This window comes from Typopeltis vanoorti, chromosome 23 (genome assembly GCF_054136105.1).
Source record: "Typopeltis vanoorti isolate ZY-2024b chromosome 23, IOZ_Tvanoo_1.0, whole genome shotgun sequence".
In the NCBI taxonomy this organism is placed as follows: Eukaryota; Metazoa; Arthropoda; class Arachnida; order Uropygi; family Thelyphonidae; genus Typopeltis; species Typopeltis vanoorti.
Genome location: NC_143571.1, coordinates 93525197 through 93552964, shown reverse-complemented (window position 1 = coordinate 93552964; position 27768 = coordinate 93525197).

Sequence of the window (27768 nt, the reverse complement as noted above, 5' to 3'; positions counted from 1 at the left end):
CACCGAAGATTAAAATTAACGAGATATTCTCTTTAATCCTCGCGTGCACTAAACAAATGTAGTTTCAAAATACACAGAAAAGTTGGATGATCTATTTATCCTCTGTAGAATAGTAAGATTATCTTCATTTTTCAGATGGATAAAACTGTGTCTTTAGTGAATTTCTTCCAAGGTTTCAAACAGCTCAATTGGAAAAGAGGGAGATTAAACGTTTGAAATCAGAACACCGATTTTACTAATCAAAAATTTATTTTTAAGTTTTTTTCCTCCAGTTAAAATAACAAAAAAGCCTCTATTTTTGAAATGAGAGGTACTGCGAAGCCATCTTTCAGAAAGTAGGGAGTTAATCTGAAATGATAATTAAACAACCATAATTCCTATCTTGGCATAAATACCGAGAATTGGAAATGTAGGGAGAATATTTAAATCACAGATTCTGAAAATTAATAACTGTTGGAGGAAATGTGAGGTTCCATCAGATTGCTCAGATGCTAATGTTATATCTGTATTTAAGAAAAGAGACAGATGTGATTGTGAAAATTATAGAGAAATAAGTTTATTAAATGCAGGTTAGAAAATTTACAGTAAAATCCTGAATAAAAGACTTTAACATATTGCAAACAATCTACTCAACGAATAACAAAATGTTTCAGACATTTGTTTTAGCACAATATTTGTGTTAAAACAAATAATTGGAAGAAGGCGAGAATTTAATTAAGAGACTCGTGTGGCCTTTATTGATTACGAAAAAGCTTTTAATAAAATACAGAGAGAAAAATTATGGAGTGTAATGAAAAAACAAGGTTATTCATCCCATTTATTACAACCTACACAAAGTTTATATAAAGATATAAAATATAGTTACAGTTAGATAATAACAGAAGAGAAATTAAACAAAGAATGTAGCTTATCTCCAACGTTATTGAATACATACATATATTAATCAGATTATTAAAATATGGAAAACAACAATAGCAGAAGGAATTCGGTTAACTAGAAGAACTGTTCTCAGTGCAATTCTGTATGCAAATGATCAGATTGCATTACAAGACAATGAAGATGACCGACAAACATCAGTTTACGGATTAAAGAAAATAAGTCAACAACAAAATTCCACAAAATAAAACAAGTCCTGGGATTAAAGGTGATGATCATATCAGATCACAAACAGTGGCAAAAAGTAAGATAATAGAATAGGTAACGGTTTAACTATTTACGCTGCATAATAGCATATGTAAAAGATAAAGATATAGTCGAAAAAAATAAAGAAATTTCAGAAAATCTTTGGAAGAATTAAAAGGACATTGAATAAAACACAAGACGAGAAACAACTAAAATTGCATCTCTGTTATCTGGTTCAGAAACATGGATTTTTAAAAAGAAAGATGAAATTAAAATACAAGTTGAAGAAATTAGATTTTTAAGAGTAATTAAAAGGATGCACATTGGAAATAACAACATCAGAAGAGGGCTAGATATTTCCAACCTAAATGGAAAGATCAAGGAATTTAAAGAGAAATATAAAGAGCATCTATTTAGGACAGAAAGCCATCGCTACCAAAAGAAGCGGATAAATATAGACCAAAGGGAAGGAGGACAGAGAGGAAGACCAGTTGCGAGATGGAAACACCAGTGAAGCCCCAATATAAGTCTAATCCTCTAAGAGAAGAAGAAGAATTCCCACCTACTGGATGTTTGTGATTATGACATGCAATTATATTCGGGTCGAGTATGGGAAGAAAGATCATTTTAATAAAACAAATAATATTAGCAACTCTCAATAGTAAAAGCAACCTTGTAATGGCCCTTCATTCGAGAGATTATCACGCATACACTGTATGTTTCCTCCTCGCATTTCATCACAGTATAGATTCGTTTTCTTGCAGAAGAGGCTGGCTCTGCTTTACACGGCACCTGACAGTAAACTTCCACGGATGCTGTTGAGATGAGCATAGCAGGTGAGTTAATTGCTGGCCTCCTTCTTAGGGATTTGCTTGACTTCGCTTCCTAACACTCACTTAGCCCAACTGTGCTGCCTCCGTATGAGAGTATAGTTCCCTACCACTGACTTAGAAGTTGGGCATCTTTAGAAAAAAAAAAAAATTTTTTTTTCACAATGGTACCTAATATCGCCTCTCTCTCTTTCTCTCTCTGTCCGAGCCACTGTAGATCATTCCATATCAACGATGACACCTTCGGTTGGAAGAAAACCTTGATTCGCATCCCTGCTAAGAAGCGGAGAACTGTCATCGGATTTTTTCATTGAAGGTGAATTAGCAGGTCACATGCGGAGGTTGAAGGGTTTTCACTCCAAAGCTAGGCAAACCGATTAGACTAAACAAAGCAACTAACAGGCGGCAATGCGCTCGGCCTAATGGCATTAGTTACTCTGCCTGTTATTCAAACAGTTTCCCCAATATTCACTCTCTCTTTCATTTAGGATCTGCGATTTCTGTCTCAATTTACTCTCTCTCTCTCTCTCTCTCTCTCTCTCTCTCTCTCTCTCTCTCTCTCTCTCTCTCTCTCTCTCTCTCTCTCTCTCTCTCTCTCAATTCTTCAATGTTCTCAAGTTGTGCTCATCTCAGAACAAACGATGATAGGCATTTACTGTTTCAAATTTCGAGGTTGACTTCCTTATTTTTTACTTAAATATTTGTCATGAAGATTGTCATAATATAAAAAACTTAAAACAAATTTAAAATTAAAAGCGAGAATATTAAAATGAACGAAATATCTTAACGCCATCTAAAGTTGAAAGTTTAATATTTCCTCTTCCTCCATAAGATGGCTACAGAAATATCTTCAGCTGACTTCAAAGGTCTCGGGCAGTTTTGTGAACACACTTTCATGATTGCATCGAGCATTTAAATTGGAACAAGACGATCCGTTCCGAGGTGATTTCAGTGCTGTTTGAGTGGCGACATTTTAATTATTCGGTCACATTCATTAGCATTGTCTTCGGTATCGTTTTTCAGTGCTGTGACCATGAATTGCGACTGCGTAATTAAAATCTGAACCACGATGAGAGCCCCTTCATTCATACCTTAATTGCTGGTTTACATTTTGAACAAGTGGTCATTCAGACAAGCGTGGCACATCTAATATTCGACAACGCAGTCGCCGCTTCTATTACGAGAGATAATAAATATAATGATAATCATTTTGCAGTTGAAAAGGCAGTTTATCCTGTTTAGGATATGCGATTTCCCCGCAAGGCTTTCCTTTAGCAAATTCGCTCTTTCTAAAAATGGAAGTTTTTCCACAATTTATTAAACCAACTTCTGAAAGTTTGATGCCACATAATTAAGAAATAAAGGAAATGATCGCAGAAATTATCACAAGGTGTGTTTAGTAACATCGTTGTCATATAATCGTAACTCTTTTACCATATAATGCTGTAGATAATTTTGTTTTACCTAATGATGTCATGAAAAAGAGAGGTCGAACAATACCAAACGAGTGGTCCTTCTATAAGAATGTCTTTTCTCTTAAAATAAAAATCTATTCCTTGAAAAAAGGCAATTTTCAAGGACCACTTTAACAACGTAAATGAGTAGCCAATAGCGAATCTCTTCGACCATATTCCGATTATTTTTTCTGAATTTTTTTTAATTTCAGTAAAGCTTTCACAGGCACGACTTTTACACATTTTGCAAAACGCACGTAAATAAAGGTTGATACGATGGATGAAAAATAAATAAATAAAGATTGATAAAAAGGAGCGATGGTAGTGAACTCTTCGCGCTCTCATTAATCATGTCTTTGCAACTGTGGTACTTCCTTGTTTAAATCGAATCTGATATTAAATGAAACAAAACGATTTAGTGCTCTCTGCATTCCCAATCAACCTCTTTAATATCTTGAAATGTCAACATAATTAACACGTTCACTTCCGGAGGAGTAAAATTACCTTCGTTTGTTCTGTAGTGAAGTGCGAAATGATTTTTCGCTAATTGCAGTCAATCTCCGAGAAGTCTGTTTCATTATTTATTGTAAAAATTCTCATTATTAATGCGAATTTTCGCTAAGCGTAATTCATCAGTGGAACGTCTTAAAATATTTCGATACTCACTACTCGGTCTCCATTTCACGAACGAAATAAGAGAACTTACTACTGAAAGCAAAATAATAGTGAATTCATAGATATAGCAATGCACACTAATGATCAAAGGTACAGCCTTTGATCATTAGTGTGCATTGCTATATCATTATTAGATCATCACGAATTAACCAGGGAGTGGAGACCCACTTCTGAGTTAATTCCTCCATGAATACAGCGGAAGCGACTTTCTGTGCTCCGATGTTCCTAAAAACCACCGAGGGTGTTTGCCTTTAGTGAACAGACACCGAGTGACCTGGTGGTTGGTGATCTCCATTCATTCTGGAACAGAGAGCCGACTGGACTCTCCATTGGATCTTCTCTCAAGTAGCCGCACTATCTGAAATGGCTACCATTCTTTGAGACGCATTATGCTTAGACGTGGCAATGGCGTCACTCTTCACTGATTTATTAATACCCCCCTTCATCTTTTTTCTTTCCACTTTACCTTTTAATTCTTTGGGGAAAACTCAATTTCCTGTTCACATCTTACCTATCCTGTTAGGTTATTGTAAATGCTGAAGGAACAGTTATTTATTCCCTCGCCTTATTTAATTTGTGTGTGTGTGTGCGCGAGCGCGGCCGCGCAGCCAGCACACACACACAAAAAAGGAACTTTGGATTGTTTGCGTAGCAAATTATTTTGAGCAAAGAAAACAAGATCTATTCTTGCAAGTTTTCTATGACTCTGTTTAGGTTCTGTGCTAAATGTCTCAGCGATAAAGTAGCAAAACACAATTTTCTCATTCTTCAAAGACTTAGTCCTTTTGTCGCAAGAAGTGTAAAACACGCTCCTTCATAAATCGTCAGCAAATTAGTGACAGGTTATCAATGTATGTATACATATTTACTGAATATATTGCATATTTGCAATGAAAGCTAATTTCCAAACACAATACACTGTTGCAGAACTGGAGCGTGGTAGCCACCAATATTATAGGCCCTTTCACAAAGAGAAATTTGGACTTCTTTTCAACAGTTTCTCCATAATCTGCAAAGTCGCATACTTTAACGCTATACATGAGCACAGTAAATGCAACTGTGAATGATAAATGAGGAAAAGAAAATATGATGTCTCCTCCCGAAAATTTAATTTAATAAATTGTGTAATTAGCAGTTAATTATGTTTAGAAATATCGAAGATTTTGGATCACCTATTGGCTCACTTCGCAGCGTCTCCATCCCCGCAGCAGAGAACATTAAATATATCTTCCATGCAGCTACTAGTACGTGGACCTTCGCACTATATATCATCACTTTTTTGATGATGATTAATAAGAGAACTTGGAATATTCCTGCCACCATCTGGATATTTAGCTTGATTTTACTATTGTAAAAAATTAAACACGTTCTCCATTAACCGCAACACTACAGTTTTACGCTGCCAGCAGGGGAAATATTGCGAATGAAGAAATAAAGCCAGGGATGCTTTATACAGATATCAGGAAGGCATTTGACACAGTAAGCCACTCACTTTTGCTAAAACAAATTACTTGCAATTGTTATATGAGATACGTATTACGAAATGGTGTGAAAAGTAAGTTAGAAACAGAAAAATACTTCGAAGACCAGAGTGGGGTATTCATAACCATTTAACCGTGTAAGCAGGGAGTTCTCCTCGGGATCACTGCTAGGAACCGTCTTGTTTGTAGCATTTATAACTTACTCGGTCGAGAGCAGTTGAAAGTTACTCTACTATCTAACGTCTTTTACAGAGGAAGTAGATTTAGTATACGATATTCATGCAGAGATCACTCTCTGATTAGTAATATTTTCGGAGTAACCTGAAATGGAAGAATAATGCAAGAGTACATTTACGAAGAGTATGTAATACATCTCGTTTGAATGAAGCATCATTCGGATTTATCTAATACTGAAATATGCAGTTGCACATTCCCTCCGACAGGGAGCAGGCTAACAAATAAATTAATACTACCTAATTACCGTCTATAAAAGCTACAATCGTCTATAAAACTACCGTCTATAAGTCTCTTTCTTAAATATCACGTTTTAACTGCAACTTTTACAAAACCACGAAACCCTTATCACTCGCGTGCAATGCAGGGAACTGTTCAGTCCAGGGTCTCAAATGATACACTGGTACTTGCAAATGATACACTGGTACTTGCATTCATTACGATGCTTTTAAGAAAAAAACGGCTTGGCATCTAAATAGTGCTAAATTATATTACCCAGTAATGATACAATTACGCAGTATTTAATAATAGTGCATGAACTTAGCAACGCGAAGGCAAGAATTGCAGCTTTTAAAAAGGTTTCAGTTTCATTTCGTTTCCGTGATTTTCATGTATGGTTAGTGAAAATAACTTCGCTTGGTATCGTCCCACACCAGGCGTGTATCCTCTCCTTCTGGGGAAAAATCGTGTGGACGAATTAAATGCCATAACCAATCTACCCTTTTCTCTCTGTGCGATCAAAACTAAATCGGAATCTCTACAGAGAAGATCAAGAAACGGAATTATTTTAACCTTGAAAAGAAAATCAAGTTGCTTCGTGGCTTGTTGTTTTGGTACGCCTATTTTTGAAAACGAAGTTCGAGTAATTAATTCCTTTTCTCTTATTAGGACAACATTTTCATAAGGTGCGGCACCTGATTTGTTTCTGGCTTATTAAAAACCCTCCTCCTCCTCCTCCTCCTCTTTGCAAGATGTAAATTTTTCCTGCAACAAATTAGCGTTTTATTACGCGATGTGAAACTCGCGCATAAAAAAAAGCAAACCTCAATAAATTAGAGGAGCAAACTTTTACTTGGATTGCTCGCATCAGAAACGCAGCAATAACCCCTCGTTCGACACAAGCGCACTTAATATGTCCGGAGAGGATACTCGATCACTCTTGCGAAATGATTCTTACTGAGGACTGTCGCCATTCAGGTCAGAAAATTAGCGGCAGACCAGAAGGGTTTTAATGGTCTCAGAGTGCTCACGTCTGGAACGAAGGCCAAGTCGATGGAAAGAAACAAGCGCGACAAAACGCGAACTTTTCCTTCACACCTAAAAATAGCGAATGGCCATCTGATGTTCATTACGTAATTTGTAACACAGTTTAGCTCTCGAGGTTACGAATTCAGAAGCAGCATCCGCCAGCAAAATAAAAAGGATGCATTAGAGGTATGCTGCTTAGAATCGTTATCCATTCATGTGTGTTTGCAGCAACATTTAAGGCAGAATTATTTCTATTGATTCGCTTTTTCCAGTATTCTCGATAGATTTTCAGTGATGATCGGATGATCTGTAAAATCAACATTGGGAAGTTAATGCACGAGTAAAAAGTAATGCCGTTCTGGCAAATGGTTTTTAGTTAAAAGCAAGTTAATCCGATTATCTCGCTCAGGCTGTTTGATTTGCACGTGTACATCATATGTATTAAACATTATCGTATGCAAACATTTGTTTAAAAACTGTTTTTGGAGTAATGACTTAATGCATTGTGTTTACCTAGTAAATCAGCGCCGAACGTTTAGGTCCGACGCACCGACCGACAGTGCACTCCGCACCTTTCTTCCCACCATTTATGTGGGGAAGAAATGTGCGGAGTCACTTCAGCGTCCAACTCCACATAAGAACGCAGTTTTGCAATTGATCACAGAAGAATCGGTAGTGACGAAAACATACGGAACGCTGCATTTATTAGCCTCGCACTGCAGGTTTTTTCTTTTCTTACGGCTGGCGACTTCGGCATCGTTCGATGGCAATCGATATTGCTCAATGCATCCGCTCTATTCCGTACCGTGATGCTGGAAATAAACATTATGACTCCTTCTGAAGTCTTGTTTCTCTTCGTGTGGCCGCATGTAATTTCCCCCATTCTTCCACGTGGAGATACGTGGCATCCCAACAGGTCCTTCAGTGCTTAAAAGATGATAGCGGATGGGGGAGTGAGGAAGCTTCCGTAAGTTACGCCACGCATCTAAACTCCATCGTTTCCAGGTTGAAATTACCTTCATTAAATTTGCGAGGTGAGAGAGGAAGCTTATTGTGTGCGAGTAGGGGACTGGAAAGTTCTTTCCATTAGAAAGATTTTGTCTTACCAAATGATCACGTGACTATAGGTCGAACCGAAAGTGCAATGCATGTGTGACGCGAGCCGTTACTTTTAACTTAACGAAAGCATCGTTTGTATTCGCTCCGCGAGAACAAATCGCTTCTTTAGCAGTCGAAGATGATTGGAAACTTCCGGAAAGTGGATTTCTCTTAACAACCTTTCGCCAAGCCGAGGCTAACTTTGCTCGAGCTAGCTTAATGGAAACAGGTAAACCCTCGGAGTATTGCTAGCAGCGTCTGGTAGGTCCTCAATCATAGCGTGTAATTAGCAATGTCGATTGCCTTAACAAACATCAGGCTGATAAATCTAATTAGGTGGTCCCCTACTTACCGCTCTCGGGGTCTCCAGATGCCTCCTCAGTATCCAGGGAAACGACTGCAATTAACCAATAAGTTGGAGGAGTCCACCAGTGCATGCTGTGCGCGTGCGAGCGCATTCTTTGGACAGTGAATCGGTGCCTGTTCGATTAAGTGTATGCGTGTGTTTAAACTCGCGTGAGAACACTTTTAAAGCGAACTTAGTTATGAAATTAAATGATCCGCCAATTAGCTTCCGCAAGGGAACGGCGAAGGACTTTGTTCCTTCTCTGAATCTAAGCCGAATGAATTATTTCAAATTATCGAGCAGATGCAGCACGTTTACCAATGGAAGACTTCAGAAACGCCGATCACTCGCAACCAGAAGAGATGTCGCTTCATGTGAAAGAAGATGGGAAAAGTATCGCGACTGTTTCTTGCCAGATGCGCTATTGACGGACTATTGCTTCGGTTCGCTGATATCAAATATTTTGCGCTGCTGTTCTTTAGACTTATATAGCAGAAGAAAGTGACGTTCGTTGGTTACGTTTGTCAAAGGTGTGTGTGTTCTTTTGACAGGTTGGTTTCTTTTTACTCGATGAAAAACCCAAGTTTCCGGGAAAAAATTTCCATTTCCATGCGACTGGCTAAACTGATCTTCAACTGCATATATTTTGTAGCGATATCAATCTGTTACTATCTGGGCTGGTGTGAACTGTCATTATCCAGTTGGACAGTGTCCATTGATTGCTGGAACCCCTTACGAACCCTTTGTTCGCAATGCAGAACGAGGTTCTCGCTGAACTAGTCCTGCCATCAGCCAAATTCATATATGCAGGGTCTCTACTGATATTAAAAAGTGCCGCTCAATGAGAGCGTTGGCCTTTCATCCACAGGGGACTTCGGTGAGATCGGAAGTGCTGCAAAAATGTGTTCGCTAGATGGCGTTGTTCAGACAGAATCGACGACCTCTTCGTTTCGCAGCAATACTTTGCTCTCCGCGTTAAAGACACTTGTAGGTGGAGCTGAAGAGCACGAGCTTCGGGGCGCCACTTTCACTGAAAAGCCACTCGAGTGTAAGTTACAGATCGCGAAACGTGCCGTACGAAAGTGCCAATAAAAACCACAAGAACGGATTTTCGTCTTTGACGTGGGCCTGGCAGACGGCTTATCTGGTCTCGCTGCCGGTGTCAAAGTGACACAGCCTCCCACCCCGCGTGTCTTCGGAAAGATAAAGTTCGCCAGGAAGAAGCAAGTGTGTGGAACCGCGATTATTCTATTTGCTCTTCTTTCACTTACTCGCGACAGAAATGTTTGGAAACTCGAATTGCTGGTTACGTTTAGGAACGAGAAGACTTTTTTCCCTCAGTGGACACGATATTTGGATGAGCCATCTTCGGCCAAAAGGGTGATTAATTTATATCCCACCACACTCATCAAAATAAAAGCGAGAAACTTTGAAATTGCACTCGTTTTACACCCCGATGGTAACTTTATTCGTCCTCGGGGAAGACTGCTTGGTGGAAATATAAAAGTGTCTTCCTACTTCCTCCTCGTCTCTTGCAGAAACTGCAAAAATGGAATTGCATATTAGAAAAAGTTTCTTTTTCTATGAGAAATGAAGCGATGGAAAACCACAACCCCAGAGTAACATTCTTATTTACTTATATGAAGGCCACAAGGAACATTTCACCGAGAGTGATGATAATAGAAAATGCGTCCGTTAATTCGTCGGGCATGTTGTTGAACTGTTTCCGCGAGTAGTTCCCTCATATCCAAATGTATTGTGTAAACAATGTAAGCGCCTACAAATAGAAGGCAAAAGTGTTATTTTCGAGAATAAAATAAACATTTAATAATTGACTTATCTTTTCTCATTCTTATTAGATTTGTTCATTTCCAAACTAATGAACTGCATTCTTTGAAGTTTCACCTCAGCAAGTGAGGGAAATAATACTTCGATTGAGATTGATTCCCGAAAGAGATATGCACAGCGCATATCTCCGCAAATACTTCTGATGGAACGACCTTTCTACTGAACGTCATCGATTTGAACGATCAAATCGATGACGATTACAGTGGGTTCAACTGCTAACTTGCAACACGATGTTACGCTGTAGTTCAGAAGCTGAGGTGAATTTCTGTATGCGTCTTCTCCCCTTTTTTAATGGCAAATATTCTTGTTCGTAGCGTTCCCAGTAGATAAATAATGGGGAAGGTTGAAATATTAATTCAAAACCTCAATTGTAAGATGGTTTCATTTTTAACACACGCATCAGCTCATTTTTGCAACATTGAGCTCGTTTCTTTAAAATAACAACCGTGTTTACTGTTTCGTATTCATTTCTTTCCAACATAAAATATACCGAAGCGAAAGACTATTAAAAAAGACTCCAGGGTGTCATGGACTCTTCGCTGGGGGCTACATGCTAGACCATCAGTTGCCATACGCGTTATTCAACTCATTCACACTGCTTACACTCGCAACATCCAAAGGCAATCCATTCCAGACACGGAACACTCTTTGAGAGAAATACTTCAACTCTCAACCCCTTCTTAATGGCATTCATTCTCAACTTACGACGGTATCATCTAGTCCTTTCCCTTCTTTCCACAAAATGAAAAGTTCCATCTACTTACTATCTATGACTCTTTCAATGGTTTGTGCCTCAATTATATCACCCCCCCCCCTTTCTCCTGTTTTCTAGTCTCTGCAATCCAGAAATAGATTGTAACAGGTTCTTTTAAAGAGGCAAAATGACATCCTCAGCTTTACATATCAAGGTTCGTTTCAGCATTGCAATTATTATCTGAGATGCATTTGCAATCTTTGCTATATGGCCCTTGAATTTGCAGTTTACTAAAACCTCAAGATTTCTAGCCTGATTGGTTTCTTTTAGCATAATCCCATCAATATAATTGACGTTGGATAGCTCATCACACCAAAGTGCATGCCTTTATTTTCTAACGGTGAATTGACCATCAAACATAACCAACACCTTCTCCAAGTATCCTGTTCGTCATTTGTTGATGCATCCTCCATACGACCATTGTTCCTTAAATGAGTCTGAGGGAAAATATTTTGATGTCTTGTGTAACTCAACAGTAACCTTATTATAAATTGTAAGCAAGCTACTCAAACATTACGTTCCGTTAGTAAACCCATGATGTTCATTGCAAAGTATAGATTCTCTGTCAATCCTTTTCCGTATGCGAACCCTAACGAACATTTTCAAATCTTCACTGCTCAAGAGATACCGATAGGTCGATAGTTGGATACAACAGTCTTTCCATGACCCTTGTGCAATCATGCTTTCTACTCCTGTGGAATCTCGGGATCTCTAAGACTCGCGTAACACAGCCTGGTCAACAGAGTAGCCAGTTCAGATCAACACTCTTTTAGCATCCATGCTTATATTTTATCTGTTCTTATTGTACAAGCTCTACTCGTAGTACCTCCTCACATGAGTTTCTTCGTCCAGTGAAGTGGTAGGAAGTGAGCCCAATGTTGCATACACCAGGTTGATAGCTTTTAACAAAATGGCACTCATTGGTTGATCCATCTCTTCTGCATCTGTCACCAGCACGCGATCTGCATTCAGAAGAGTTATTCTTTCATATTAATGTTTTTTCTTTTGCTCCTAGATTAAATGAAATTTTAGGGTTGTCTGTAGTCTGAGTATGAAAAGAATCTGGCTCTGCAATCTACTGACAACCCAAAAATTATTTTATGCTGAAAATAAAAGTATGTAATAAATACTATGTTAAAGGAATACTGTGTGCAAAAGAATGGTGTGTGTTATGAAAATTATAAAGGCTACAAATAACAAGAACAGAAAGAAAATTTAAAACGTTTGTTTATAAAATTAGACTATTAAATGATGCAAATATACAATGGCTATTTGAACAAAGAATTAACCAGTATCTAGATAAAATAAAACAAAATGGAGAAATAGAAACAGAATGGCTTAATATAAAAAGAATACTAAATGCAGAAGCAAATGAAAGCTTAGGAAAGACCCAAAGATTCAATAAAAGGAAAAAATTGAAGATATGGGATCATACAACCAAAGAAATAATCACAATGAAAAAAGAAGCCTACCATAAATGGTTAAGCAGTAAAAGATTAGAAGATGAAATAGAATATAAAAGAATAAGAGCATAGCTAAACAAAGAAGTCAGAAAAAGACATAGAGAATCATGGAACAAATTTATTTCTAATTTAGAACATGATTTATATAAAATAAGATCCAATGTACATAGGATTTTGAAACACTTAAATGCAGATACCAAAGAAAACATAAAATTAAACACCGAATTGAAAGTAGAAGAATTTCTAAATTTCTCCACAGAATTGTGGACAGATAAATAATTTAAAAAGACAACTGGTAAACATTTAATGAAAATGAAAAGGCTGATTTCTAAAGGAGAATTAGAAATCATCCTGAAAGAAGAAAGAAACGGAAAATCACCTGGAGAAGATAAATTAGGTTCAGAGCTATATAAATACGCAAGAACAAGATTCAAAGAAAGACCTATTATTCTTAAATAAAATTTATACAACTGGTAACCCCCCAATAGAATTCGAAAAAAGGATTGTAATACATATCTAAAAAAGGTAATAGAGACGACCCTAAAAACTATAGAGACATAAGTATACTCAATTCCTGTTACAAAATATATAGCAGAATATTAAATAGCAAACTAATGAAATATTTCGAAAACTTTAATAACAGAGAAAAGAAGAGAATACAATTTAGAAACACATATTGCATTTATTGACTTTGAAAAAGCATTTGACAGTTAAAAGAAGTTAAAAGAAGTTAAAAGAAGCATTTTATTTAACATATTAAGAGAAAGACAAATACCTCATAATATCCTAAAAGCTATCATAAGTATATATGAAAATAATCAAATACAAATAAAGTTTAAATCATGAGCTCTCATATACGAGAGATATAAACCAAGGGATCCGACAGAGATGCCCCTCTCAGCAACTCTCTTTAATATTTACCTAAATGAAATAACACTAAAATGGGGGAAAATTTCGATCAAGGTATTAAACTTTCTCCTACTGTGAACTTAACCACTCTCCTCTTTGCAGACGACCAAATAATAATCACAAATTTTGAAGATAACTTACAGAAAGCTATTTTAAATCTAAATGAGATATCCAAAGATTATGTTATGATAATATCAACGGAAAAATCAAAAACTATGGCCTTTAAAGGACAAGATCCAGCAAGAAATAAAATAGTAATAGATAACAAGATCTTAGAACAGGTGAATTCTTTTAACTACCTAGGATGTATGATCACATATGAAAATGAAAAAGATATAAACGTAAAAATTGCAAAAGATTTAAAAATAACAGGTGTAATTAACTCTATATTTAAACCAAACCTAGTTCAAAAACAAACCAGACTAAAAGTATACAATACATTAGCCTTTTATGTATACATTACATGTATACATAAAAGTATACAATATATTCTTATTGTATGGAAGTGAAATATGAACAATAAAACAATAAGACAAACGAAGATTAACAACATCAGAAATGAAGTTTATGAGAAAAACTGCAAAGTGTACCCTATTTGATCACAAAAGAAACGAAGAAATTATGAAAGAATTCAACCAAGAATCAGTAATAGAAAAAATTTAAAAATATAAACATAAATGGATGGAACACGTTCAAAGAATGAAAACAGAAAGATTACTAAAAACAATCCTTAAAGTACAAGCCATTAGAAAAACGAAAACCAGGACGTCCTCTTAAACGATTCAGCGATGACTTCTAATGCCGGAACAGGCCATGCTAGACCTAAATCCTTGATATGCATGATGATGATTCATTTTCTTTTGCTTTTAGCATAACTGATATTTTAAGGTTGTCTGTATAGTCTGAGTATGAAAGGAATCTGGCTCTGCAATCTACCGATAATCCCAAAATGTATTTTATGCTGAAAGTAAGTATGTAATAAAGATGATGTTAAAGGAATACTGTGTGCAAAATAATGGTGTCTGTTATGAAAAGTATAAAGGGATTTCCGTACAACAGTTGCAACTCTTCTGGCCTACTCCTTATAATCTTCATAGCTCACATCATTCTTATTCACATAGCATTCATTTAACATCATCTTTATTTCATATCCATTTGATTCCTGCCCTATTTATTTATCAAACTCTATGGACTCATTTGGATATTACATCATGTAAGTATTTTGAAAAGCTTCCCATGCATTGCCGATATCCTTCCCATCCAAGAACCTATGCCATGGTGCAGAACCCAGAATTGCTGTTCAGTCATTCATAATTTCCTGCTTTGTAGTTCAGCAGATAATCTTTTTTTTGAATGGAACATTCATAAACTTAACCACTTCCCAAGTCATTACCGCATGATCACTCTCACTAACCAGACCCAATGTAGTTAAGTCTTTAACTACCCCCAACTCTAATATTATAATCAGATCTAGCCTTCTTTGACCTCGAGTTCCTTCTGTGTCATGATGCTTAAGGAAGTTTTCTCGCAAACAGATTCTTTTCATGAGAGTTGACTGCTATGCAACAAATGTTCAGATAATTCAAGTGCCATCAGGATTACCTTCTTTCACTCCCGCGATCTTCATTTGGCGATGCATTTCTTCACCATTAGCAACCGATCTGCTGGGTGCTTAACAATAACGCACTATGTATTTAAACTTGTGAGGCCCCACCTTACGCCTGATGGTTTTATCTTCATGGAAAGCTGTTACTGCTATTGCTGTCAGAGATCTCAACTGTAGCTAGATTTATATATGCAATATTAGCAACACACTCCCTCCTCTCAAATCCTGACTAACCTTCCTAAAAATACTGCATCCTTTATGCCAGTATGTCTGATTCTAATAGCCTGTTCTCAATAATTCCTACGATCTCAGGCCCCAACGTGTTAACATGGGAACTCTCATCCTTTGTTTTCGGATACTCCTGTCGTTCCTGTAAAGATATAACAAATTATCTGCATGGTTTCTTGTATACTGTTCATCGTACGCTGCCTGAATATATTTACGAAGATTTTTCATCGTCTCGACTGAATTAAGACTATAAAAGTTCATTTCCCTAATGATAAAACTGTATGAGCTGAAGTAAATGCAGTTGCCTAAAAATACACTCGAAATTCAACTTCAGCGAGCTAAAAAGTGGCGGAAATTACTGTGAAACATTCAAATATGGACTCGCTTGTTGACTTGTAGTTGTAATGGAAAAGTTCGACTTCCTGCTGAGCCTCCATTTCCTGATTCAAAATATTTGATGTTCACTTAGTTTCTTTCTCGTAATTAAGCTTATGTGAGCACATTTGCGGGTTTTGCTAATTACGCAGAGGCTTTCTCGAGAATTTCTGCCTTTCTCCAAGAGAGTTCTAATGTTATTAATACTACTCTTACGGAACCCTGTGCTCGTTTTAGATGTCTGGCAGGTGGCCTTTGTCTGCAATAACTCCGTCTGGACAGGTCATTAATTCCTCCATGCGTTGTAGAAGGCCGCACCTGCTTTGAAAGAACTGGTCACTCAGTTAAATGAGTTACAGCGATTCCTTGCGGATCCTGGTAACATCCCTCCCCTCCCGCTAACCTACCCACCCACATAGAGGCTAAATAGGCAAAGCAGCAACACCTGTTCTTCATAACAGGCTTTTCAGTAATAATGATAAATTACTCTGCCTTAAGTGGGATTCGTTACATTCAACTATCAACTTGCCGGATTTCTGTCGCTCACCTGTTGGGCACGCACCGACTGTAAGTTTAGAGCAGTGATGTAAATATGCTCTGTGATGCAAGGCAGCTGGAATTAAAGGGGCAGCGGACGCTTTCTCTTATATTAACACTAAAATCACAACAGGCACATTTTGAATTTTTAAACAGAGCGAGAGAAGAACTTAATAGAAACACTGAAGAAGTTGGATTACAAATTAACGAACAGAATACTAAATATATGCAATGTGGCAAGACAATAAATAAAAATATTACGAGATATGATATAGGCGAATGCAGTTTTCAAGTTGTAGATTGTTTTAAATATGTAGGTTCATTAATAACAACAAACAATAATATATCCGAAGAAATTAAGAGTAGAATCGCAGCTAGAAATTAAGTGTTATTATATTTATAAAAAGTTAATGAGTAATGAGATTCTTAATCGCAATTCTGAATTTATAAAACAATTATAAGACTTGTTAGTAATGATGATGGTGGTGGTGATGATGATAAGACCTCTAACAGCATATGGAAAGGAAAATATACGGACCAATAAAAGAAGAAAATAGAATATGGAGAATTAGAACGAATAATGAACTTGAACACTTAATTAATGGTGAAGATATATGAAGACAAAGAATAGAGTGGTTTAGGAATATAGTAAGAATGGAAAAAGATAGAGGAGTTAAAAAATATATTTGAATGGAAACCATTAGGACAAAGGAAGAAAGGTGACCAAGAAAAAGATGGATTGATGATGTACAAAAGGATCTTACAAATTTCGAAGTTAATAATTGGAAGAATATTGCACAGAAAGAAACGAATGGCTATACATTGTTTTGCAAGCTAAAACTCATCAAGAGTTGTAAAGCTAGAAGAAGAAGAAGAAGAAGAAAGAGGACGAGAATCTTGTTCGATTAAATTCCCTACTGGATCAACTTTACAACAACAGCCATTTACTATTTTCTAACGGTATCCGTATCGCAATTATATCTCAGCATTATTTTAAAGTATGATCGCACTCTCCTTCTCCCTACTAACCGCTTTAGGAAACAAAAAGTGCGATCAAAAAGTGATTTCTGACTGTGGCGGCGACCTTTCAAAAGTTAGCATCGGATTCCCTTCACTGATGATTTTAATTCGCTATAGACAGGACTGTTTTCTTTTTGAGCAGTTGATGTCCTTTATGTTTCGAACCTCGTTCAGATCTCTTTAGATACTACACAGAAACGTACACTAACAAGTATCCAAACAGCGGCTATTAACAAGCTGATGCTTTTGCTGAAAATTATAAGTCTCTGAAGAAAACATCTTCGGAAGTTTTGTTTTTCTTATTAAGAAAGGTTTTATCTCTTTCACTGGACAGTCGGTAAAATTGTCAACTGCAGCTTTTTAATCCCTTTCTTCGAAATAACAACTTCGATTGATGGAGCATTACATGAGTTTGAGGCTGTTTCGATACACTCAGCAGTGTGTGACAAGCAAACAGTGAAGGGAATGAGTAAACACAATCTCCTTATTGCTGAACGTCTGTCATGTGTGTGAGAGAGAACTTAATTCTTTGATGGTGCAAGTAGAAATATCCGGGCTCCCTGGGCACTGCATTTCCCCCACGATCTTTCTATAACGCAGCACGGCCTCGTTCCGCACAATCTTCGTGTAAATGCGATATTTTTTGGCGAACGGTTGGACACAAAGGACTGAAAAGCTGCCAAGGTTAAGAATGTTGGAGTTGCTCGATAAACATTTTTCTGCTCTCTTTCCAGCCGATTTTTTGTATCCCTGCAACCGAACAGATGCAGCAAGGAGACGTATTTTGTGTGTTGCTGCTTGAGACAGCTCCTACGCGATGTCGAGAAACTTCTTCCAATCGGTATCTTTCACGCATGTGAAGGGAGAAAAAAAACTTTTCTCCCTTTCTCAATGCCATTTTCAAAGCTGAACGCATTTTTCAGAATGCATCAAAACGTGATAACTTCTCTTGCACGCGAACTTCGACAAATGTAAGAAAAGCTCTTCTAACTTAGAGCGACTCGCCCGTTTCTCTAGAGATTTTTTTTTCATCTACATTCTTTTCGTTACGTGAAATGACCGCGTCCTTGTTTATACAAAAAAGATTCAGACTCTGTTTCATCGCAGAGCATATATCCCGCAACTTTCTAAACTGAAGAAGATGACTTCTTTAAGAATAAGAAAAGAAGGCACGATATTTTCTTTGACGTTGGTAGAAATCGTTAATAGAGATTTCAACAAAGCAGTTCGTCATTTTACAAACAAATGTAGAGAGGCCAAGGTAGAGAAATAAAAAAAAAGTCTGTTAGAAGTATTTTGTTTGTTGTTGTTGTTTCTATTATTCTAGAAACACGATTATTAAAAAAAATTAATAATTAAGACTGTGGTCAAAGTGCTATATTTATTAGAGGTAGGAGCAATTAAAGTGGACATACGTTTCCGGATGTCACAACAATGACATCCTAGAAGAGACATTTACTGCGAATAGAATTGAGAAAACAGACTTCTAATAGATTTCTAGAAAGCAAAATATGCTGAAGGTGATTACTGCTTAAGAAAAATGAAGTGCATTTTGATTATCCCTAATAGTGTTTGCTCAGAAATTTCTGCTGGCTCAGCGCACGGATTGAACTCAGTAATTTAATAAAAGGATTCTTTCCCAACAGTTTTACTGAGATTGTTCCTGTTTGAAGACGAACATGCCAATATTAAAAAGGTGCATTTTATGAAGGCAAATACCAGATGAAAGTACACTGCACGCACCACGGGCCTCGTTTAAAAATACTGGAAAACGCATGTCGATAAACGAGGTTTATCTGAAGGGCGAAATCGCAAGGCAGAAGGAGAAAGACGAGTAAGAATATTGCAAATATATAAGAAGAGTCCACTGAGCGTTAAAGTTTGTCCCACCGTTAAATCACTGTTAAAGCAACGAAATGGAAAGCACACTTTTCGGCGATGGGAAAAACAGTTGAGCATTGAAAAATTGTCGATATCCGAAATTAAACTTTCATTCAAGGACGAGAAGTTTTAAACTTAAACTTTAAAAAACGACGCAAATCCGTCATATAAGGAAGAGAACGTTTACTATCTCAACGATACTTTGAGATTTATTTTCTAAACTTACACGACCGACAGTGCAATAATGTCTTCAAGGTACGGGGGAAATAGGAACTGAAATGGAAGTAAAACCAAATTGACGAAGGACCACTGCTCATGTTTAGCAGTAAAATATTAAACGTGAATAATTCGTAGCAAGTAGTATGTGTTCGCGAGCTAACGACGGACAAGCTATAATAAAATTATTTGTTTCTAATTTCTCGATCCCATTGGGGAATTGATTACAAGCGTCAGCTGGTTACTTCAAGAAGAACACCATTCGTTTTTTTTTTTTTTTTTATATGGAAAGGACTAATTATTCGCGTAAGTATTAAACTTCAGTTTTACTAATCAATAATAAAAATTTTATTCTTGGATGATTGATTTTTTTCCTTTTTTAATGAGACAGAGAAATGAAAATGATCCACAAAAGCGCGGGGGAGTGAATACAAAGCAGAAAAGTGTGTCGAAAATAAAATTTCTAAAATTGAGATTATTTTAACTAAGTCGTTGCTGAAGAAGTTCGGACACGAATATTTAAAACCTGTTTGGGATAAGCATCGAATAATTTGGAAACCACACTGCTCTAATCACTAAACGTGAACCTTTTTGAATGCACCTCACCTCACGTGGAAGGGGAAAATCGTCTTCCATCTAAGCACATTAATTAAATTCCGCAATTTATTGAGGGAAAGACAGAGACGAAATTGCTTAGCTTGGTACAGGACAAGCTAGGAAAATCTTTAGAACTACTATTAAATTAATTAGCATCGAAATGCAAGTGGATATTCATTTGGAAAATGAATATCCAGATAATTTGCATAAATTTGCAAAATCACTATTTCAAAGCTAATCGAATTCGATCTATTTAAAGTTAACAGAGGTCACAGAGATTAAAGATAACAGAGATTCTGGATCTAATGCAAGATTTTGTAGAAGTATGGATATTATTTTTCACTTTGAAAGCAAAATTATATCAATCGCACGTATTATAATTAATTAAAATCATAATTCCCGGCCCCCTGAATGACTATATCTCAGATCCCTGACAAACCCAGACGAGGAAAAAGCACTTCCAAATATCAACGACAGTATCTGGTGGGCTAGAAATCGTCTCCGTACAGCAAATTCTTCTCCCGATGGGCTTTAATGATGAGCTCGGAGGGGTTCAAGGGGTGTTTTCTGTTTCCATTCTTTCGCTGGACAGAATCGCTGTAATAGCGGCTTTTTAAAACAAAACGGGAGAATGGTTACGTTTTCCGTAACCATTCATTTCCAATTTATTTAAGGTCGCCTGTCAGAATGCATTTTATCTCTCAATTCTCATGGACACAAAAGATAGACGTTTTCATTTGAAAATCTTCAAATCAAAAGTTTTTTTTTTTTAATTTGAGAAATTAAAATGTTTTCTCGTATTCAAGAAATTAGTGAGCGCTCAAAAGACATTCAAAAGTCTCAACTTAAAATAAGAATCGCCACTGTTTGGACTGGGTCTAGGAAACTGATTCTTGATCCACACTATCAATAATGCTCGACAGAAATAGTTGTGTCTTATTGTATTTTCCCACAAAGTTTAGGACCTTTCTCTGGAACTTACATAAACACGCAGTCTTTGAAGCTTGAAAAACCGATGCATTCGGCGGAACTCCCTGAGTTCACTAAATTACTAGTTTATCATTATTATTCCCAGATTTCTGAAAAACAGTTAACCTCACGATTCATTCACCTCCAACAGCTTCTTGACTATTTTTCGTAAGCTTTCAAGCAGAAAATTTTAACACGAACTGAAACTCCTAATTAATTTTCAAACTGTTCAAGGCAGAGCGCTCTCAATGCAACTCTGTGCAAACATTGTCACTACACTCTAAGAAAATATGTTCCGTCGCGATGTATACCTCCGCAGCACAATGGAAAATAAATAAAACCTTTAATAATCCTCGTCCGAGTGTATAACACGAATCCAGTTGAGTTAAGCGAAGTGTTTCATCCCCGTTCGCATTTCAGACCTTTTCATTGCTTCGCTGTTTACTCGTGCTGACAATCGCATGAATTAGCGAGAGGAAAAGCAAGCACGCGATGAAAGGTCTTTTCGGGTGCGTGTCTGCTGCTCGTTTAAATTCCAGGAGATCTGATTTTCAAAGGAGGTTACTTTAAGGCAGACAAATCTTAAAGAGCAGCACGCGTGATTCGGAGAGCGCGTGCATTCATTGGACCAAAAGAGTTTTCCTGGTAATTAACTAATCTCACGGCGATCTTTATGAATAATGGAAAACTCTGCAAAAATGAAGTCTGCAACCGACGTTTAGTCTGCGAACTTCATCTGCGGGTTTCATTTGCCCTCATTTATTTCCCTAAAAAGTCATTCGTGTCTCGCACGACTTCGTTATCTCGTCTGTCAGTCCCGTGGCACTGCTGCAATTTCAATTCCTCTCAAGCAGTTCGCAGGGGCAGGTTGGAGGCAGCGCTGCTCGCGCTATTCCAGTTCATGTGAACGTGCTGGTGGCAACACAAAAATTAATTTCGCAAAGAAATTAACGGGGAAACAATAAACAACTCACTCTTAATCGAAAGAATAATTTCGCCCTCTTTTTAGGAGCAAAACACGCAACGAAAAACCTCTGAGGAACTCGATCTCAGATCAAACTTCTTTCAATCTTAGCATGTTTCCTGAATGCCTCTCATACGATTTCGGAAGGTGGTATCACACTCGTGTCCACGCAGTCTTCACATACTGGCCACTGTGTTAGAAGCGTTTATGTACAGGCATTCGACTGCTGATACCGATCCTATTCATTTCCCTGCACGTATTTCGGCAAGATGTGGGTCGTGCCATTATGTGCTTCGGTAAACTGCTCACTCAGGAAGTTCTGTTTCTCGAGCAAGTCTTCTCAAAGGAAGGAGATCTCGTTCCTGACAGACCTCCTGAGGACCGCAGTTACGCGTCACAAAAGCAGTGTGAGTTATTTTTCCACTGATTAAACACTCGGGGATAGATCAAGTCAGCTCTGCAGTTTAAAAATCGTGGCTTCAGCGAGACGGGAACTACATAAGCCCTTTCTCGAACTCCGAAAGATTATTTGTTTTTCCCATTGCGATGACCCTATTGAGGATTACTGACCAGCAACATTCTTAAATAGTTGCCTAGAGCATGTGGTGACGCATGTGACCCCGCATTTTTCATATGCGCTGCGTAAGTGACGTTCATGTACGTCCGCATAAAGATTTCTAATTCAGTGGCCGGCATGGGTACGAACGTGCATAAACAACTGTTTCTCAGATTAATTCCATCGCCTAGAAAGAGCGGCGATCATTTCTTTCCCTTAAGCAAGTTTGACCTCGCTCCGTTAGGCGTAATCACATGAGCACTCGGTAAATAAATTACCCAAATGCTCTTACACTAATTATCTGAGGGAAGTTATTGCACGCCACCCTCAGAGTTGTTCCTATCTCTATTGGTTTATCTGCGGCGGCACACCGAACTCAATGAGATTTCTCATTAATCTGAATAATCGAAATTTTATCGGATTAGCAACAGTTTGCAAATGTGTTCTCGTTACATCTGATCTCACACAGAATAGAGAACTAATATCTACGTAATTAGATGAAAAAGGCGATTGGACATCGAACAGAACTAGACGAAAGAAAATAGATCAGACAAGCAATCTCTCTCAGCCAATTCTAATCAGCTATAATAACTCGATTTCGTAAAGTAACAGTAATAAACGTATTAAAATACGGTTGTAGCACTTTAATCGTTCGGCACCGATTTTCCACAAAAAAGCGAAATCTGAGGTCTTTAGGAGCGAAATATTTCAAAAGAAAAACAAATTAGCAGATTTCGCATACCCAAAAGCAATGCAGGTCCCTCTGCAAACTACTTGGAAGGAATTTCAATTGGGGTGGTCAATACAGGATGGCTGATAACATAACGAAGTCGTGCGAGACCAGAATTTCTTTTTCGAGAAATAAACGACCTGAAATCCAGAAGCTTCCTTGGCTGATCTCGAGTGACTTACTCGAATAGTTCAGCGTTTGAGTCTCGATAATGATTTCACGAACATTTCTAACATCTGTTAGCCGCAGCTAGTTAGTCTTAGGGTGCAATGAAATCGAAGTGGATCATGGATGATTAACATCTCCATCACTGTCACACATCAGCTGGTCAGATCGACGACGTCTTTTAAAAAGATCTTCACTCGGAAGCTCATCAGAAGTTAGCATCCTTTTTGAGATCGAGAACCGCACTGAAAACATTTCTTTTATTTTATAAGCTTTTAAGTCGAAGTCGCTGCGTAATACAAAACGGGAACGGAACAATCAGCGGGTGAGTGGTAACGGTGGGATGAAATCGAAATCAAATGTAGCATAAATCGCACGGACACGATCTTGTGTGGGGTTGTCGCTTGAGAACAAGTTTTCGGATCAACTCATCATGTTGACTAGGAACCGAGTCGAGATTACAACAGCCATACTTGGCTTCTATTGCTTCACGTCAGCCCACCAAGATAAATGGCTCATAATTCCATCGCGATTGCCCTCACGTGCTCTTCTCGAACTGAGAAGATTGCGAGTTTCGGCCACAACAGGAAATAGAAAACAAATTCCGAAATCCAATCTTGGCAAGATTCACTGAATCCATCGTTTCTTTCCCATCACCAAAAGAGCAAGGCGAGTGAAAACAAAGAAAAAACCTTCAACTGGAAACGATGCTTTCAACAGTCGATTTTATGAATCTGAAACCAACTTTGAACCCTCGTTTTTTGACACCATTTCTTGTCTGCATGCCATAAATCGCATTTCGGATACATTCTGCAATTTCTTTTCCGCATACTTCGTGCTGCATGTGACTAAAGGAAGCGAATGATTCCGAAGGAGAAAAATGTCAGGGGTTACTAATTATCGGACTTTGCCTCGAGGGAAGCTAATCATTAGGATTGTTTTGCAGGTTGTAGTGATTTAATTTCCTTTCGCCCATAAAAACGTTAATTAATAAGAGTCTCGTGCTAACGGTGCGCCCTTCTTTGCTTGTAATCAGCACTTATGATCGGAGGAGGCGGGGGGAGAGATAGGAATTCCATTAATTTCCTCCGTTTGAAAAATGCGGGTTGATTTCCAGAGCTGATCGCGGAGAGTGGAAACGGATGCCTCTGCTTGAGCCACGTTCCGGAAATTGTTCAAAAAAAAAAAAAAGACACAAAAATTGATATTTTCACACTTTCATGACACAAAAAAGAAAAAGCTCATTCGCAGAATGATTTCGGCGTTGCTTCGCGCAGCCTAAAAGCCGCTGTCCACAGTAGTATCTGTGGAGAGCGGCTTTTAGGCTTTCACCGTCCAACTTACCCGCCACATATATCGAAGACGTTCCTTAACCAGTCAAAATGGCAGCCCTTGAAGCTAATAGCGAGGACTCGTCCGATTTATTTACTTCATCGGCTATATTTTCCCTGTGCTTCCATCTCGTGGCGCTCAAAGGCACTTCTGACCAAAGAATACGCATCGTCTCGTTCATGCGGCAGCCGTTACCACGGCAACCAAGCCGCTGTGGAGAACAGATGCACGAAATTCCAGTTTAATTAAAACATCTCTGCATTATACAGATCGCATCAATCTTTTATGTTAGGCCTTTGTTTTAAAAGATGACTGCTGTTTGTTATCCTACAGGGTTGCGATCGTGAATGTCGCATTTAGCAGCCTCCCGAGGAGTCGCTTATTCATTACGGAGAAGAGTTGTGTAAACACACACATTCAAGCAACTTCCGAATCCCACCTCGCAGATTTCAACTCTTCTCATTTTTCTTTCTTTACATTTTCTTCCCTTTAAAATCCTTTCAAGGAGAATGCGGAGAAAAGCAAGCATTCTGGGCTTCGCCATCTCAGATGATCTTTTGCTGTTTCAGATGAGGCCACGAAGATCAACTCAAGAACTGCTTCTTCATGCGAGAAAAGGACACCGGCTTCTCTACTCAGCGAAAGAGAATAATAAGCAGTTTGCCGATATTGTGTTTTTCGCATATCAAAGCGACTTTTGCTCGGTGAAGTCACTGCGGGGTTTAAAAGCGGAGAGGTTGTGCAACAAAATTCTCACTAAAGCATCGAAAACTCCTCAGCGGTTAAGGCAAGTTACGAATCGTTCCTTTTCTCAATTAAATATTCATTCTATAAGGTTATATTTATTTAAACTGATATTTAAGGGGAAAAAAGAAAAACTAAATAGATTCTTCTCAATAGAAAAGAAGTTGCTTTGGCTTCTGTTTCTCCCTCAACCAATGTTTTATGTAATATACGAGCGGGGGGGGGAGTTCTGATAAACACCTAGAACAGAAATGACTGGTTTGTACAGTAAGGGAAAACGTTTTTCTCAGAGGATTGCAAATGACGCAGCAGCGTTGTATAACACTTCGTAGGGAACACGCAGAATAATGTGTAATTATTCTACGTGTTCTATTATGGTTCTACCTCCATACCTTCACGGTGATTATCACAACTTTTCAGCACACCATGACGAATTATAACATAACCAGATAATATTAACGTTATTTATCTTATTTTCCAAAAAACAAAAAGGTTCATGCAAATACTATGGGCGTAACATTATTTATGATATGCAGTTTGACATCGCACGTTAAAACTTTAACACGTTCATTGCCAATCACGTGATATCGCGCGATGCGAGTTCTCACCAAACGGCCGATCACGCGTTATCGCGTTGACGTCGCTAACTAAATAAAAAAATAAAAAAAATTTGGCCACCACACGAAATTCCAATTTTCAGCTTGGCAATGAAAGTGTTAACCTTGCGTTTGCGGCTACTCGTAACGTGTGGGGAATCGCTGAAGCTTTGCCCAGATAGTTCTCTCCCGCACTGAAAACTGTTCCTCCAAGTCGGTAGAATTTCAGAAAGTAAATTCTATGGTAGCTTGTACACCCATAACGTAAGTTCTCCAATGTATTCTTAAGGATATGTCTAACAAGTAACAGTAAAAAATTCTTCAATAGTTGAAATGAATGCATGCCAATATCAATACCGACAAGACTTTAAATCACAATCAGTGCTACTTCTTCAGCCATTTTATGTCCACTGCTGGACGAAGATTTCCCCCAAATTTTGCCGTTCAATTATATCTTGTGCTTTTCTATGCTACGAAGTTCCAACCATCTCTTATCTCGTCCTCCCTCCGTCTCGTTGGTCTTCTTTTTACAGAATACCATTCAGATATCAACTCCGTCCATCTTTGAGTGTTATTTCTTACAATATGACCTGCCCAATTGCCATTTCGTTCTTTTAATAGCAGTTGCGTCTCTCACCCTGGCCTGAGCTCTGGCCCAAGTTTTCCATCTAGGATGGTAATAGCGAGTACCGATCTTTCCATTTTCCCCCGAATAGTTCTTACAACTTGGTAAATTTTTTAGTCAAAGTCAACGTTTCGCTTCCACATGCATGATCGAAATTATACAATTATCCAATATTTTTTTTTCTTTTAAAGCATATTGGGAACATCCTTTCAATACTTCACGGTGTTTTCCAAAGGCTGTCCAACCAGACTTCTACGTATAATTTCTTTTTCCCAGCCTCCTTTTATTGTGGCATTTTGTCCTAAGTAAACGTAAGAGATGTTTATGTCAATTGTCTGGTGTTCCATTTGTACTTTGCTCTTTAGTGATGTATTTATTAATTTTTTGTTTTGTTTTGACTTTGTTTATATATATTCCTTTCTTTTCCTTCCTGCATTCAATTTAATGATCATTTGTTGGAGTTTTTCTGCAGTTTTCTCAAAGAGCAATGTCATCATCAAATCGTAGATGATTTAGTTCTTTCTCACGTACTATAATTCTTCCATTTTTTCAATCTCCAGATTTTTAAAAATTTCTTCTCCTGACTTAGAGCTAAAATGGCATTTCCCTGTCTAACTCACTTTTATAGGAAAGTTCATATTGTTCGTAATTGTATAGATGAAGTTGTCTTTATATATATATATATATATATATATATATATATATATTGTATACTTAATGATATATATATATATATATATATATATATATATATATATCATTAAGTATACAAGTTTTCTCAAGTCCTTGGGTTTAGGAGTTCTAAATTAAAAAATAGTTTGTTTTTGTATTCTGTTCCTAATGATTTTTGTAAACCTTTTGTAGATTGTTGAAATGAGACTAATAGAGCGGTAATTTTTAATATCTTCTCTGTCTCCGTTTAAACATTATAATGAGGATAGCATTATTGTAACTCTTTGATATTTTCTCCTGTTTTAGGCAGCATGCATAAATTTTACTTCCCATGGTCAGGAACTAGTTCACCACCTGCTTTTAGTGCTTCTATCGTTATCTCATCTTCCCCCGGTGTATAGCCATCATGCATGCTACCCATTGCCTTGCCTAGTGACCTTCTTTTAAAACACCAGCCATATTTCTTCCTCTTTCATTGCCGTTTTTGTTTTCA